General features: G+C 51.5%; 1 pseudogene; it reads left to right on the forward strand.

Moving 5' to 3' along the window:
* Positions 1-662: 662 nt before the first annotated feature.
* On the forward strand, positions 663-2166 carry LOC119273377 (annotated as a pseudogene).
* The last annotated feature ends 10589 nt before the right edge of the window (positions 2167-12755 follow it).

Consider the following 12755-nt stretch of genomic DNA (forward strand, 5'->3'; position numbering starts at 1 on the left):
CAAACTACAATCCTGAAATTCAGATCACTCATAGGCAGATATATCTTATTTCAACATCGGCAAACACCTATAATTTACTCTTTATTATTTTCATCCCATGTATACTAAATTTCATTGCTTTAGATAGAGTAAGGCTACATCTACAAAAGGTTACTTAAGTTTTTTATAAACAAGATGATATGGAGGATTATGATTGGTAATAGGGGGATGAAGGGACCCACCCCAGTTGAATTCAGGTGGGAGAGGATTATAGTTTGGAAAGTAAAGTAAAATGATTTGTAGATTTTTGTAGGTCTAGCATTATTACTTAAGAAGAGTTGCAACTGACGCTTTTGTAAGCAGTGTAGATATAGATTTAGATAGATTCAGTTGCAATTTATATTTGCAAAACATACTAGTAATGAAACAAAATTAGACCAGATCAGCACAAGGTTTTGAGAGATCCTGACTTTACGTCTTTGTTACGTATTGTCAACTCCTCGGTATCATATAACAAGAACCACTAAGCCCTACAAAATTCACGCTCAAGATCGTGAAGTATCAATTCACATTTAACAAACTCTGAGAGTAAGCAGTATAAATACATTCAGATCGAGTTGCTAGCCATTCAGAGAAGTCATCTTCCTCTCAGATCCCGAGCTACTATGGATCGAATGCAGAAAATGTCTGTCCAAGCCAAGCTTTTCCACAGTACTCCCAACAACTATGTGCTCCATCGTATTTTGGTCTCATCGCTCGTCTTGCTGCTGTCATGCACGGCGGTGAGTGGCCAGCAAGCCCCGCACAAACCACTGATCTCCCGGCTCGCCAAGGACCCCAACACCTCCCTCTACACCATCACCGTCAAGGCCGACAAGTCGCCGCTCCTCCTAGACCTTGCCGGCTCGCTCGTCTGGTCGACGTGCCCGCCCTCGTCGGTGCACGGCACTGTGGCATGCGGGTCCAGTAATTAGTGCGGCAGCGCGGCATGCCAGCAGTGCCCACGCCGCTGCCTGCATGTGGGCGGCGGCCAGTTAGGGGAGTTAGGGTCGCGATGCGCCTGCGCCGGCAACCCGGCACCCGCCAGTGCTCCACCGCCGGCCTCACGAGCTTCCCGATGTTGGCCAACTCCACCGACGGCGCGATGGAGCTGCCCCCGGAAGAGTCGTTCGCCGTCCTCGGCGCGTGCGCGCCGGACAGGCTGCTAAGGTCGCTCCCCGCGGGCGTCACCGGAGTGGCGGGGTTCTCCCGGCGGCCGCTCTCGCTGCCGTCGCAGCTCGCCGCGCAGCGCGGCTTCGGAGGTAAGTTCGCCCTGTGCCTCCCCGTGTTCGCGATCTTCGGCGATTCGCCTGTCAACCTGTCGGCGCCATGGCAAGCGCCGGGCTACGCCGACTACACGACCATCATACTATACACCCCGCTCCTCACGAACCCGGCGAACCCCGCCGGATACTACATCCCCGTCAAGGGCATCTCCGTGTCGTGGCACGGGGCCAACGCTGAGGCTGTCCTCCCTAGCGCCGCGCTCGACCTCGACACCGCGGCCGGCACGGGCGGCGTCGTGCTCAGCACGGCCACGCCCTACATGATCATGCGCCCCGACCTGTTCGACGCGTTCGCCAAGGCCTTCGACGACGCGATTACCAGGTACGCATTCTTCGACCGCAAACCACGGCGGCGCCACAGGCAAGGAGTACTAAACTAAGCTCACTGACGGCTGCCGGAAATGCCGTGCAGGGGAAAGTTTACGACGGTGGAGCGCGTGGTGCCGGCGCCGAAGCCATTCAAGCTGTGCTACGGCGGCGGGTTCCCGCTGCTGAAGCGCCCGGTGCTACCGGACCTGCCGTACATCGACCGGGAGCTGGGCGCCGGCGCCACGGGGAACTGGACGCCTGTTCAACAACAACTACATGGTGCACGTGGACGGGGCGTTGTGCCTGGCGATCCTTCCGACGGGTCCCGGTGGCATGCCGGTGGACGGCGAGCCGGCGGTGGTGATCGGCGCGAAGCAGCTGGAGAACAACCTGCTGGTGTTCGACCTGGAGAAGCAGGTGCTCGGGTTCAGCAAGCTGCTGGACTTCTCTTTGTCCAGTTGTATAAGCTCCACGTTCTTCAGGAACTAGACAGCACACCTCTGACTTGAGCAGCCCAGCTCCATGTATCCAAGGCATTGTACCGCTACGCAGTGCACGGTAGAATAAGTTCTTGTGGGCGTCTCAACTATCAATAAAACACCACTCTTGTATCCAAACTCTCATCGAGACAAATTCGGCAACAATCGGATTGGAGTTTGACAACATCCTATCGCTTGTTGTTACATTATCAGCACCCCTGCTACCCTGGGCCGGCTATGGGCTAGGCCCAGCTGACTTGCTGCCACAAGTGCTACAGCCACAACCACTATACATAGCAGGACCAAGGCACTGGACGAGCCATCCAGTGGATCGCGGACGGCTCGGCGGCGGCTACCTTCCTCTCTTCCCCCTACCTCCAGTTCTTCCCCAATTCGCTTGTAACCTATGGTTGTAATTGCTACTCTGTATCAAACCTTCCTGAGAGAGAGAGAGATTACTAGCAAGACTACAGCTAGTCCCTTACATCTGGTATACAGAGCCAGGCCACCACCCTTCTCCCTCAAATTTTCCCCAATTTTTCTACCACTCCCAATCCCTCCGATTCCACCGGTGAGGACGCCATGCCCACAGTCAAACCACCAGAGTGGGATGCCATGTCTGCCAAGGAGCAGTTATTGTGGTATCTCAAGAGATTATGCGCTCAGGCGGAGGAGGTGAGCTCACTGTTGGGGATTGCACGGGTGTGTGAACCTCCCATGGTCACTCCGCTTGTCGATCCGGCGGCCTCAACCATGACGCATGCCTCGTCGGCGCCCGTCCCCGACGTCCCCAACTCCACCATCAAGGCCCAGGAGATCCCCATGGTCGCCCATGATGCTGCCCCGGTCTGCGTCGCGATGGTGCCCGTCACCTGTTCGACGGAGTGCTCGACCCAGGCCGACAACGTCGACGAGGTCCATGATGCCGCCACCGCTATCCACCTCGAGCCCACGGTCAACCCCATCCACCAAGCAGTCGAGCAGCTCACTCCGGGGCAGGCAACAACTTCTAGTGTTGAGGTCGTTTCTCCCGTGACGACCACCACCAACATCGACCCCAAGGCCGGCGTGCAGGAGCTCGATGCCCTGTCTGTTAACACCTCCACGCAAGTGATGAGCAAGGCGAACCATGGCGTCGTCCTCATCATCCCTAGCGACTTCTCTGCACCAACGCTGACCATGTGTTTGACATATTACATTGTCCATGGCGACGACCCGGTGCACCCAACTGCACGCAAAGAGCATTGCCCACATGGCGTTCATCTCATGGGTGAGTGCACAGGCTTGCTGCTGCCACCATTGCGGAAAGGAACTGAGCCGCAACAGTGGCCGCCCCCTGTTCAAGTGCAGTGTGCAAAGGATGACATTGTTCTATTCCGTGGCATTGTTTGCGGATTTTTCACTAGTGACGCTGGCTGTGTATGGTGGCCACCTGATCACCAACCAAGGAGGATTCATACTGAGTTGCAAACTCCAATTGTTACTTCAATGCAGTTGCAACCATGGCCTTCTGGGAATTTTCAACTCACTCATCCATTGAGCGACGACCAGATCATTTTGGGCAGCTTAGTTTTTGGGTTTCCACTGAGCAGCGACGGAAGAGAAGGGAATTCATCACTCCGTCTATTTCTCGTAAGTGCTCAAACAAATTCCTATGGGGAGTTGCATGGCCACTCCGTTCTGAGAACACAGCTGCTAATTATGGGCATGTCAATGCATTGCCAGTTTTGGTTTCAAGAGGATTTTACAGGAAGCGGCCGCGTGGAGTTACAGATTAACTCGGTGGTGTTTGCAACTACAGGTTCAACTGCAGGAGATTTTGTGTACAAACCATGGCTGCGGCAGTACAATTTCAGTGGACGCTTCGGAGGGATACTCACCAACCAGTTCTTGCATTTGTGGTCCTTGAAGCATGACAGTGATGATTCAGATTTTATTAAGCATGTCAAGCTTACCATCACTTCCAAACAACATCACTCTTGTTTTTCTACGGGGTGCGTTCTTGTTTTGCAAGATCTCAATGATGCTCAATCCACCCTTAAGACTGCGCAGATGCTGAAAATAGAGGTGACAACAGTGGGACTGCAGCCAGCGACTTTCCGCGTGAGGCAGTCATTGCTTGGTACTTACATGAGCAACATTTCAAGCCATTTTGGTACTGTTCTTGCCACTCACTTTGGCACTGCTAGCATGTTCCGGAAACAACCTACCTTGATTGCTGGGATGAGAAGGAACTTCCCTGATGGCTGTGAGCGGGTTTCCATGCAAGAACACTTCAGTTATTTGCAATATGTACAGCTGCAACTATGGAGACTACCTGCACATACACATGGGTCTACACTAGGTGAACAACAATCAGGTTTCGATCTTTGGTCAGTGAAGCTACTATTTAGAGATAATTATGCATGTGAAGCTTGGTACTGCTACATTTTTGACACTTGGATCAGGAGAAAATTGACGGGAATCACTTCGCAAGATGATACAATGTATGGTGTTAATTTCATTTTCAGCTTCCTTCATGCACACAGTGGTGGCCTACTTATTATGGCAAGCAACGCAACATGTATTTATATGGCGAGCACTTGTTCAGTAGCCCAGTTTTAATATTGCTCTAACTCGGTACTGCTGCTTTTTGAGCAATTTGACTTGCAAATCGCCTGGCTGCCATTCTCTCGAGCTTGGTTTCTCAAGTCTGGGCACTCTAGCAGAGCTTGCACATGGGAGCGACCATTCTTACCATCACGAACAATCTGGAATATTATTCTTGGTAGTTCGTGGGAGGCATGTATAGTTACTCATCACCGGGTCTTGATTCTTCCTTGGGATCCAGGTAACAATCTATATCCCGTTGGTATGAATCACCTTGCGACAAGCAGAGTCACCTTTTGTATGCTGCTGGTACTGCCATGGGATCCTAGCAATGGAATATGTTGTTGGCTTGATGGTGCTAAACTTTGTTGGAGTATTTCTTGGGACCCGGGTGACCAAGCAGTTCTTATCGATGCTCTACGAATACTACAAACAATTCCTCATTCTAAAACCACCAAGAGCTTTTGGTTGTACCTCGTGGTTCAGCAAGCAGTGCTGATATCATGGGATCCAGGTGATATGGTTCTTCTGTTAGTTCAGTTTTTTGAACATAGCTGGTGCTTCATCAACTTACTTCTATCAGATTCGTTGAGGTTCCCATGCTGCATGTCTGAGGTGTTCAACAATGGAGTATAAAGCATTGAACAACCTGCAGTAAAATTCGTTTTGTCGGCATCTTCTTATGAGCAATGGGATCCAGGAGGAGTGCACTTTACAAAATGTTCAAGGCTTGCAACGGAGAACTGGCACCGGCTTGGGAGCAAGCCGGCTGTTAAGGGGGAGGGGATGTCAGCACCCCTGCTACCCTGGGCCGGCTATGGGCTAGGCCCAGCTGACTTGCTGCCACAAGTGCTACAGCCACAACCACTATACATAGCAGGACCAAGGCACTGGACGAGCCATCCAGTGGATCACGGACGGCTCGGCGGCGGCTACCTTCCTCTCTTCCCCCTACCTCCAGTTCTTCCCCAATTCGCTTGTAACCTCTGGTTGTAATTGCTACTCTGTATCAAACTTTCCTGAGAGAGAGAGAGATTACTAGCAAGACTACAGCTAGTCCCTTACATCTGGTATACAGAGCCAGGCCACCACCCTTCTCCCTCAAATTTCCCCCAATTTTTCTACCACTCCCAATCCCTCCGATTCCACCGGTGAGGACGCCATGCCCACAGTCAAACCACTAGAGTGGGATGCCATGTCTGCCAAGGAGCAGTTATTGTGGTATCTCAAGAGATTATGCGCTCAGGCGAAGGAGGTGAGCTCACTGTTGGGGATTGCACGGGTGTGTGACCCTCCCATGGTCACTCCGCTTGTCGATCCGGCGGCCTCAACCATGACGCATGCCTCGTCGGCGCCCGTCCCCGACGTCCCTAGCTCCACCATCAAGGCCCAGGAGATCCCCATGGTCGCCCATGATGCTGCCCCGGTCTGCGTCGCGATGGTGCCCGTCACCTGTTCGACGGAGTGCTCGACCCAGGCCGACAACGTCCACGAGGTCCATGATGCCGCCACCGCTATCCACCTCGAGCCCACGGTCAACCCCATCCACCAAGCAGTCGAGCAGCTCACTCCGGGGCAGGCAACAACTTCTAGTGTTGAGGCCGTTTCTCCCGTGACGACCACCACCGACATCGACCCCAAGGCCGGCGTGCAGGAGCTCGATGCCCTGTCTGTTAACACCTCCGCGCAAGTGATAAGCAAGGCGAACCATGGCATCGTCCTCATCATCCCCAGCGACTTCTCTGCACCAACGCTGACCATGTGTTTGACATATTACATTGTCCATGGCGACGACCCGGTGCACCCAACTGCACGCAAAGAGCATTGCCCACATGGCGTTCATCTCGTGGGTGAGTGCACAGGCTTGCTGCTGCCACCATTGCGGAAAGGAACTGAGCCGCAACAGTGGCCGCCCCCTGTTCAAGTGCAGTGTGCAAAGGATGACATTGTTCTATTCCGTGGCATTGTTTGCGGATTTTTCACTAGTGACGCTGGCTGTGTATGGTGGCCACCTGATCACCAACCAAGGAGGATTCACACTGAGTTGCAAACTCCAATTGTTACTTCAATGCAGTTGCAACCATGGCCTTCTGGGAATTTTCAACTCACTCATCCATTGAGCGACGACCAGATCATTTTGGGCAGCTTAGTTTCTGGGTTTCCACTTAGCAGCGACGGAAGAGAAGGGAATTCATCACTCCGTATGTTTCTCGTAAGTGCTCAAACAAATTCCTATGGGGAGTTGCATGGCCACTCCATTCTGAGAACACAGCTGCTAATTATGGGCATGTCAGTGCATTGCCAGTTTTGGTTTCAAGAGGATTTTACAGGGAGCGGCCGCGTGGAGTTACAGATTAACTCGGTGGTGTTTGCAACTACAGGTTCAACTGCAGGAGATTTTGTGTACAAACCATGGCTGCGGCAGTACAATTTCAGTGGACGCTTCGGAGGGATACTCACCAACCAGTTCTTGCATTTGTGGTCCTTGAAGCATGATAGTGATGATTCAGATTTTATTAAGCATGTCAAGCTTACCATCACTTCCAAACAACATCACTCTTGTTTTTCTACGGGGTGCGTTCTTGTTTTGCAAGATCTCAATGATGCTCAATCCACCCTTAAAACTGCGCAGATGCTGAAAATAGAGGTGACAACAGTGGGACTGCAGCCAGCGACTTTCCGCGTGAGGCAGTCATTGCTTGGTACTTACATGAGCAACATTTCAAGCCATTTTGGTACTGTTCTTGCCACTCACTTTGGCACTGCTAGCATGTTCCGGAAACAACCTACCTTCATTGCTGGGATGAGAAGGAACTTCCCTGATGGCTGTGAGCGGGTTTCCATGCAAGAACACTTCAGTTATTTGCAATATGTACAGCTGCAACTATGGAGACTACCTGCACATACACATGGGTCTACACTAGGTGAACAACAATCAGGTTTTGATCTTTGGTCAGTGAAGCTACTATTCAGAGATAATTATGCATGTGAAGCTTGGTACTGCTACATTTTTGACACTTGGATCAGGAGAAAATTGACGGGAATCACTTCGCAAGATGATACAATGTGTGGTGTTAATTTCATTTTCAGCTTCCTTCATGCGCACAGTGGTGGCCTACTTATTATGGCAAGCAACGCAACATGTATTTATATGGCGAGCACTTGTTCAGTAGCCCAGTTTCAATATTGCTCTAACTCGGTACTGCTAATTTTTGAGCAATTTGACTTGCAAATCGCCTGGCTGCCATTCTCTCGAGCTTGGTTTCTCAAGTCTGGGCACTCTAGCAGAGCTTGCACATGGGAGCGACCATTCTTACCATCACGAACAATCTGGAATATTATTCTCGGTAGTTCGTGGGAGGCATGTATAGTTACTCATCACCGGGTCTTGATTCTTCCTTGGGATCCAGGTAACAATCTATATCCCGTTGGTATGAATCACCTTGCGACAAGCAGAGTCACCTTTTGTATGCTGCTGGTACTGCCATGGGATCCTGGCAATGGAATATGTTGTTGGCTTGATGGTGCTAAACTTTGTTGGAGTATTTCTTGGGACCCGAGTGACCAAGCAGTTCTTATCGATGCTCTACGAATACTGCAAACAATTCCTCATTCTAAAACCACCAAGAGCTTTTGGTTGTACCTCGTGGTTCAGCAAGTAGTGCTGATATCATGGGATCCAGTTGATATGGTTCTTCTGTTGGTTCAGTTTGTTGAACATAGCTGGTGCTTCATCAACTTACTTCTATCAGATTCGTTGAGGTTCCCATGCTGCATGTCTGAGGTGTTCAACAATGGAGTACAAAGCATTGAACAACCTGCAGTAAAATTCGTTTTGTCGGCATCTTCTTATGAGCAATGGGATCCAGGAGGAGTGCACTTTACAAAATGTTCAAGGCTTGCAACGGAGAACTGGCACCGGCTTGGGGGCAAGTCGGTTGTTAAGGGGGAGGGGATGTCAGCACCCCTGCTACCCTGGGCCGGCTATGGGCTAGGCCCAGCTGACTTGCTGCCACAAGTGCTACAGCCACAACCACTATACATAGCAGGACCAAGGCACTGGACGAGCCATCCAGTGGATCACGGACAGCTCGGCGGCGGCTACCTTCCTCTCTTCCCCCTACCTCCAGTTCTTCCCCAATTCGCTTGTAACCTCTGGTTGTAATTGCTACTCTGTATCAAACCTTCCTGAGAGAGAGAGAGATTACTAGCAAGACTACAGCTAGTCCCTTACATCTGGTATACAGAGCCAGGCCACCACCCTTCTCCCTCAAATTTCCCCCAATTTTTCTACCACTCCCAATCCCTCCGATTCCACCAGTGAGGACGCCATGCCCACAGTCAAACCACCAGAGTGGGATGCCATGTCTGCCAAGGAGCAGTTATTGTGGTATCTCAAGAGATTATGCGCTCAGGCGGAGGAGGTGAGCTCACTGTTGGGGATTGCACGGGTGTGTGACCCTCCCATGGTCACTCCGCTTGTCGATCCGGCGGCCTCAACCATGACGCATGCCTCGTCGGCGCCCGTCCCCGACGTCGCCAGCTCCACCATCAAGGCCCAGGAGATCCCCATGGTCGCCCATGATGCTGCCCCGGTCTGCGTCGCGATGGTGCCCGTCACCTGTTCGACGGAGTGCTCGACCTAGGCTGACAACGTCGACGAGGTCCATGATGCCGCCACCGCTATCCACCTCGAGCCCACGGTTAACCCCATCCACCAAGCAGTCGAGCAGCTCACTCCGGGGCAGGCAACAACTTCTAGTGTTGAGGCCGTTTCTCCCGTGACGGCCAGCACCGACATCGACCCCAAGGCCGGCGTGCAGGAGCTCAATGCCCTGTCTGTTAACACCTCCACGCAAGTGATGAGCAAGGCGAACCATGGCGTCGTCCTCATCATCCCCAGCGACTTCTCTGCACCAACGCTGACCATGTGTTTGACATGTTACATTGTCCATGGCGACGACCCGGTGCACCCAACTACACGCAAAGAGCATTGCCCACATGGCGTTCATCTCGTGGGTGAGTGCACAGGCTTGCTGCTGCCACCATTGCGGAAAGGAACTGAGCCGCAACAGTGGCCACCCCCTGTTCAAGTGCAGTGTGCAAAGGATGACATTGTTCTATTCCGTGGCATTGTTTGCGGATTTTTCACTAGTGACGCTGGCTGTGTATGGTGGCCACCTGATCACCAACCAAGGAGGATTCATACTGAGTTGCAAACTCCAATTGTTACTTCAATGCAGTTGCAACCATGGCCTTCTGGGAATTTTCAACTCACTCATCCATTGAGCGACGACCAGATCATTTTGGGCAGCTTAGTTTCTGGGTTTCCACTGAGCAGCGACGGAAGAGAAGGGAATTCATCACTTCTTCTGTTTCCCGTAAGTGCTCAAACAAATTCCTATGGGGAGTTGCATGGCCACTCCGTTCTGAGAACACAACTGCTAATTATGGGCATGTCAATGCATTGCCAGTTTTGGTTTCAAGAGGATTTTACAGGGAGCGGCCGCGTGGAGTTACAGATTAACTCGGTGGTGTTTGCAACTACAGGTTCAACTGCAGGAGATTTTGTGTACAAACCATGGCTGCGGCAGTACAATTTCAGTGGACGCTTCGGAGGGATACTCACCAACCAGTTCTTGCATTTGTGGTCCTTGAAGCATGACAGTGATGATTAAGATTTTATTAAGCATGTCAAGCTTACCATCACTTCCAAACAACATCACTCTTGTTTTTCTACGGGGTGCGTTCTTGTTTTGCAAGATCTCAATGATGCTCAATCCACCCTTAAGACTGCGCAGATGCTGAAAATAGAGGTGACAACAGTGGGACTGCAGCCAGCGACTTTCCGCGTGAGGCAGTCATTGCTTGGTACTTACATGAGCAACATTTCAAGCCATTTTGGTACTGTTCTTGCCACTCACTTTGGCACTGCTAGCATGTTCCGGAAACAACCTACCTTGATTGCTGGGATGAGAAGGAACTTCCCTGATGGTTGTGAGCGGGTTTCCATGCAAGAACACTTCAGTTATTTGCAATATGTACAGCTGCAACTATGGATACTACCTGCACATACACATGGGTCTACACTAGGTGAACAACAATCAGGTTTCGATCTTTGGTCAGTGAAGCTACTATTCAGAGATAATTATGCATGTGAAGCTTGGTACTGCTACATTTTTGACACTTGGATCAGGAGAAAATTGACGGGAATCACTTCGCAAGATGATACAATGTATGGTGTTAATTTCATTTTCAGCTTCCTTCATGCGCACAGTGGTGGCCTACTTATTATGGCAAGCAACGCAACATGTATTTATATGGCGAGCACTTGTTCAGTAGCCCAGTTTCAATATTGCTCTAACTCGGTACTGCTGATTTTTGAGCAATTTGACTTGCAAATCGCCTGGCTGCCATTCTCTCGAGCTTGGTTTCTCAAGTCTGGGCACTCTAGCAGAGCTTGCACATGGGAGCGACCATTCTTACCATCACAAACAATCTGGAATATTATTCTTGGTAGTTCGTGGGAGGCATGTATAGTTACTCATCACCGGGTCTTGATTCTTCCTTGGGATCCAGGTAACAATCTATATCCCGTTGGTATGAATCACCTTGCGACAAGCAGAGTCACCTTTTGTATGCTACTGGTACTGCCATGGGATCCTGGCAATGGAATATGTTGTTGGCTTGATGGTGCTAAACTTTGTTGGAGTATTTCTTGGGACCCGGGTGACCAAGCAGTTCTTATCGATGCTCTACGAATACTGCAAACAATTCCTCATTCTAAAACCACCAAGAGCTTTTGGTTGTACATCGTGGTTCAGCAAGCAGTGCTGATATCATGGGATCCAGGTGATATGGTTCTTCTGTTGGTTCAGTTTGTTGGACATAGCTGGTGCTTCATCAACTTACTTCTATCAGATTCGTTGAGGTTCCCATGCTGCATGTCTGAGGTGTTCAACAATGGAGTACAAAGCATTGAACAACCTGCAGTAAAATTCGTTTTGTCGGCATCTTCTTATGAGCAATGGGATCCAGGAGGAGTGCACTTTACAAAATGTTCAAGGCTTGCAACGGAGAACTGGCACCGGCTTGGGGGCAAGCCGGCTGTTAAGGGGGAGGGGATGTCAGCACCCCTGCTACCCTGGGCCGGCTATGGGCTAGGTCCAGCTGACTTGCTGCCACAAGTGCTACAGCCACAACCACTATACATAGCAGGACCAAGGCACTGGACGAGCCATCCAGTGGATCACGGACGGCTCGGCGGCGGCTACCTTCCTCTCTTCCCCCTACCTCCAGTTCTTCCCCAATTCGCTTGTAACCTCTGCTTGTAATTGCTACTCTGTATCAAACCTTCCTGAGAGAGAGAGAGATTACTAGCAAGACTACAGCTAGTCCCTTACATCTGGTATACAGAGCTAGGCCACCACCCTTCTCCCTCAAATTTCCCCCAATTTTTCTACCACTCCCAATCTCTCCGATTCCACCGGTGAGGACGCCATGCCCACAGTCAAACCACCAGAGTGGGATGCCATGTCTGCCAAGGAGCAGTTATTGTGGTATCTCAAGAGATTATGCGCTCAGGCGGAGGTGGTGAGCTCACTGTTGGGGATTGCACGGGTGTGTGACCCTCCCATGGTCACTCCGCTTGTCGATCCGGCGGCCTCAACCATGACGCATGCCTCGTCGGCGCCCATCCCCGACGTCCCCAGCTCCACCATCAAGGCCCAGGAGATCCCCATGGTCGCCCATGATGCTGCCCCGGTCTGCGTCGCGATGGTGCCCGTCACCTGTTCGACGAAGTGCTCGACCCAGGCCGACAACGTCGACGAGGTCCATGATGCCGCCACCGCTATCCACCTCGAGCCCACGGTCAACCCCATCCACCAAGCAGTCGAGCAGCTCACTCTGGGGCAGGCTACAACTTCTAGTGTTGAGGCCGTTCCTCCCGTGACGACCACCACCGACATCGACCCCAAGGCCGGCGTGCAGGAGCTCGATGCCCTGTCTGTTAACACCTCCACGCAAGTGATGAGCAAGGCGAACCATGGCGTCGTCCTCATCATCCCCAGCG

Source organism: Triticum dicoccoides, chromosome 3A, assembly GCF_002162155.2.
Source record: "Triticum dicoccoides isolate Atlit2015 ecotype Zavitan chromosome 3A, WEW_v2.0, whole genome shotgun sequence".
Lineage (NCBI taxonomy): Eukaryota > Viridiplantae > Streptophyta > Magnoliopsida > Poales > Poaceae > Triticum > Triticum dicoccoides.